This window comes from Triticum urartu, unplaced genomic scaffold, assembly GCF_003073215.2.
Source record: "Triticum urartu cultivar G1812 unplaced genomic scaffold, Tu2.1 TuUngrouped_contig_4869, whole genome shotgun sequence".
Taxonomy (NCBI): domain Eukaryota; kingdom Viridiplantae; phylum Streptophyta; class Magnoliopsida; order Poales; family Poaceae; genus Triticum; species Triticum urartu.
Window position 1 is genome coordinate 23868 of NW_024115494.1, and position 4903 is coordinate 28770.

The 4903-nt window shown below is 46.0% G+C and overlaps 1 pseudogene; it reads right to left on the minus strand.

The window, feature by feature from the left end:
• Positions 1 to 801: 801 nt before the first annotated feature.
• LOC125528428 lies at positions 802 to 2385 on the minus strand (annotated as a pseudogene).
• Positions 2386 to 4903: the final 2518 nt, after the last annotated feature.

Here is a 4903-nt window from a genome sequence, read left to right on the forward strand (position 1 = left end):
ACAAGACCCCTTTGTCTTGACACGACCACGCCGTCTTCCTCTCTAACCTCGGCTACCGTGTCACGGGCAATACTCCCAGCGCCTGGGTCGCACGAATCCCCTACCTCTTCGCCACCACCATTGTACGAGCTGCAGTTCCTCTCCGTTACAAATGCCTCCTCCATAGGGTACCCATCCAGGCACACTGGCTCAGAATAAATCAAGTCATCTTGGGCACCAGTAATTTCGCTCGTCTCATCATCAATGAGCTGCGCACGGCCGTCTCTCAAGACAAGCACGTCGTCCAAACGAGAGACCAACCGTAATCAGGCAAAAAGTGAGATTTAGGGGAAAATTTACCCTGCGTCTGATTCCTCGAAGAAGAACTCTATGCCATCTATGGCGAAAGCAACTCTGCTCTGGTATGCTCGAGCTAGGTGTCAACGGGCCAAACACGCATCTCCGGCACACCGCCCCAACCTCGTAATGGTCATCGAGCGGGCCTACAAGATACATTTACTCTCGATCCACACCAGCCCGCGAAGTGGGCCAAATTCAAAGTCGCCCAGGGAGAACATCATGTTCACGTGAGGCACCGGCTAAAACGCAGGCCCACGTACATATCGTGAACACGAGAGGATGGCACCGGTGTATTTATCTCAAATATCCGACGTATATAGCTCAAAAGGAAAACGACACACATCCTGATGCTAAGACGCTCGACGAGGATTACGGCCTCCAGGCAGCTCGTCCGCCAAAACGCCCCTCTCCAGCAAGACACATATATAAAGTACAATATTGAAGCCCTGAACCTCGAAAGAGTCATGCAGAATATGTAGGTACTTTTATTATAGATAAACAGACTAGTGTTATGCTTGTCGCTTCTTCAGCTTCACAATGAGCCCATTTTCCATTTGCAGTATACAGGACGACTTGGGCCGGATGCTCTGCCCTTCTAATACCTCCACATCGAAGTTCCACAACACTGTGGCGATGATGATCTTCATTTGCATAACCGCAATGTCCTTGCCAGGGCATATCCTCGGACCTGAGTTGAAGGACAAGAACTTGTGAGACGGTACGTACCTCAGCGTGTTGCCGTCCTTTGAGAGCCATCTGTGTGGGTTATAGTCGAGACAATCCTCACCCCACACGCCCCTCATTCTTCCCATGGAATAGATGGAAACAAAGACTGTGTCACCTGCATGCACCTTGTGGCCACTCGGCATGATATCCTCAGTGGCCACCGTCTTGCGTTCCAAAGGCGCCGGTGGGTAGAGTCTGAGAGTCTCATACAAGGTGGCTCGTAGATAGACCAGAGACTTGATCTCCTCTGGCTCAAAGATCACCATGGCACCCGCACCCGTGGGTGCTTTTTGTAATGCAATTGGTAACAATTCATTACGGATAGTTGCCACGATGTCAGGGTTCTGAGCGAGGTTGTAGAAGATCCATGTCAGGGTCGTGCGAACCATGTCCCGCAGAGCGAGCATGAGGCCAATGAGCCCCGCACAGAGAAAGTCGTAATCGGCGAAGTCTGGGTCGTTGATGTAGGAAGACAGAATATCCACACCCTCTTGTTCCTCATCATTACTAACATGTACTTTGTCGATGTTCCTCCGTTCGATCATCTTTGCGACGAACACTCATAGTACTGTGTGCGCTGCACCAAGCTTTCTCTCAGGCCCAATGTTTAGCCACCTCATCACCTTCCAGCAAGAGGCCGGCATCATGTGCTGAAAAAAGCCTACTTCCATGACCGTATCCATGGCAACTGCGATGTCCATGGGCGGCATGTCTGTGGAAAGAAGGCCAGGGTCCACGCTAAATAGAGTCGTAGTGGCCAAGTCAAACATAAACCTCGACATTAGTTCCTGCATGTCAAATAGAGGGTTGGTGCTTGCCATGTGGCAAAACAACGGGAGAAGGTTGTTCACCACCTTGTCGCGGCAGCAAGCCTCCATACTGGCAACCAACCACGGGCTGCTGAGTACAGTATGGATCTTCACTCGTGGACGAAGAGCTCGTGCGCCGTCGACGTTGAAGAGGCTGTCACCCATGATGTCGAAAATGGCAACGAACTCCGTGCCCTTGGGGAAGTTGGTGTAGTTTGTCGTGAAGATGTGGCGGATGTTTGCAGGGTCGCAGGTAACGAAGAACCTCATTCCGGTCCCAGGTGGGCCATGTGCCCTGAAGTTGTGGCCGTTACCGGCGAGAACCCAGGGAAAATAGTCAAGGAAGTTGAGGAAGGATACCAGCCAGGAAGGGAACATGGGTATTATTGGCCAGTTTATGGGGAGAGCTGCTGGGTTCTTTGATCTACTACGAGACCTAAAGTACAAGTACATGGGAACAAGTAGCACGAATGTGGAGATGAGCAACTCACGGAATGGAATCAACATTGTTTATCACTACTGTGGGAGGATACACACTACTACATGTCAATGGTTTCATTTATAGACATGACCCCTGAATCTAAACTCGTTGGTCGTGTGCACATCTTTTTGCATCATGTACTGCATATGGACCCGGGAGGGGCGTTTTGGCTCCCGGGAGCATATGCTCCCGGATGAACAGTAAATTAAAAAAAAGAAAAATATATAAAATAATTGAATTTGGTGGTGGATTTTCGATATGGACCAATCAATCATTAACCTACTAGAAAGATACTGTATGTTTTAGTACCTCCTATATGAAGAGTTCTACAGTCGACCAATGTCCAAATCATCCTTAATTAGCAGTTGATCAGTAGCCAACCACTCTTTTCCGTTTTTCTTCGAGGATCTTTTTTAGTTATTTAGTAATGGGTATCTATCGTGACGGTTAGCTGTAGCATATAGTCTTTGCTAACAATCAAAACGTGCCAGCTAACAAAGCTAATTCTTCCACACAAAAATGTGTCTGCTCCTAGCTAGGGAACCGGCAGTTGCATTTAGACAAGGATGTTCGATCATGATGTATATAAATATAGATGGGTTCCTTCTTCCATGCTACCGGATCACAGTAGCTGTGAAGGAAGATGATTTTGTCAGAACTGTTGCCACTTATTAGCCATTTTGTATCCATATTTATTTGCACCGATTATCTTATTGCGACATTTGTATCCATCGTGATCGTGTGCCGGTAGCAGGCGAAGAAGGATGCCTAGTACTTTATATCCATTGTCGCCATCCTTCCTTGTGAATGTTTTTTGAATTAAAACGAAATTTTATTCATTAGCAATAACCAATACATCGTTTGTAAGAAACGTTACAATTTCACTAATAGGCTCCTTAAACCAATCCGAAGTCGAAAAAAATCTAGCTAATCTAGCAAATTCATGTGCTACTTTATTAGCCTCTCTATTACAATGTTCGAATTTAGTCATGATAAAATCACAAGCATAGTGATATCAGTCATCGAAGATTGCCGCCGCCCCTCCCACCGACTGTCCTCCGTCCTGCATGGTCTCAGTCACCTCCAGATTGTCAGAGTTGATGATTAGACGATTACATCCCGCCCTTTGCACTAAATTTAGGCCAAATTTGACAGCTAAGGCCTTCGCCATGATAACATCCGCGCAGTAGTCTATCTTTCCATTCCCGCCTGCAGTAAATCTACCCTTGTCGTCTCTCAATACTGCCCCCATCGTACCCTTCAGCAAGTCAAGGTCAAAAGAGGCGTCAACATTGAGTTTCACAAATCCCCTAGGAGGACATTTCCAACCCCCCTTTTTCATGGACGCCTTTGAAGATGATGCATTTACAAAATTATATGTAAGAGCTATGATCCCCATAGAGATCCGAGTCACATTTTGAGTTAATTCCTGGTGCACTAATTTCCGTCTTTCCCACCATATATACCAAACTGAGATAGCTAACATTTCTCTATGATTTTCATGCCCCATAATGCGCAAGGCTTGATCTGGAAGGAGTAATAGGTATTCCAATGTTGCCTCTCCAGCACGATCAATATCACAAGCTCTCTCAATAATCATATCCAACCCTAACCTTTTCCAAACCTCCTTCGCTTTTCTACATAGGAAAAGCAAGTGCTTCGTATCTTCTACACCCTGAAAGCAGGTAGGGCAAGAGGGCAAGACCTTCATGTGTCTATTAGTGAGTGTTGTCCGACATGGGAGAGTGCCATGTAGTGTCCGCCATAAAAAAATTTGACTTCAGCCGGACAAGATAACTTCCATATCTGACACCATATAGGGTAAGTGTGCTCCGTTCCATCCCATTGGAAAATTTTAGTTTGCTCCCATACTGATAGTTCCACTCCATAGAGTAAGCAGACCGTACCGAAAATATACCATTTTTCGTATAACTCCAGGCAATAAAATCCGTCATATTATGTTGCGAAATTGGGAATGTTGATCCAGTCTGCGATGATCATCTAGGTAGGAAATAATTAACTACTACTTAAGGGTGCTTATATGGAAGCGAATCCACTGGGGTGGGCATAATAAACTTGAAACCGAATATCGAACCAAATACCAAACTGAAATAAGTGAATTCTCAATTTATTCAGTGCCTTATTAAGAGAACCAAATGCTGCTACATATCCGTGTTCATTTCTAGGAACATTGTAATTATATTTAAGATAAGGATATTCGATCAGGGTTTGCTTCTTCCTTGCTACCGGATGAAGTAGCAGGGGATGGAAAAGTTTTTCTCAAAGTTATTAGCACCTATCCGTAGTCATGATCCATACTTATTTCGACCGTACTCCATATTATTATTTATCATGAAATATATTGATGTCTGTCACCATCATAGGCTGGTTAGAACCAAAAGTGAATGGGAAAAAAAGGGAAAATAAATATCCTGAGTTTATTTCATCGTATATTTGTAGAGAGGGAGGTCTCTCGACTCCGCCCTCCCGCTCGTCCGCGCCGCCACCCCGCGGCGGCCGGGCGGGCCTCTTCTTCCCCGGCGCCCGT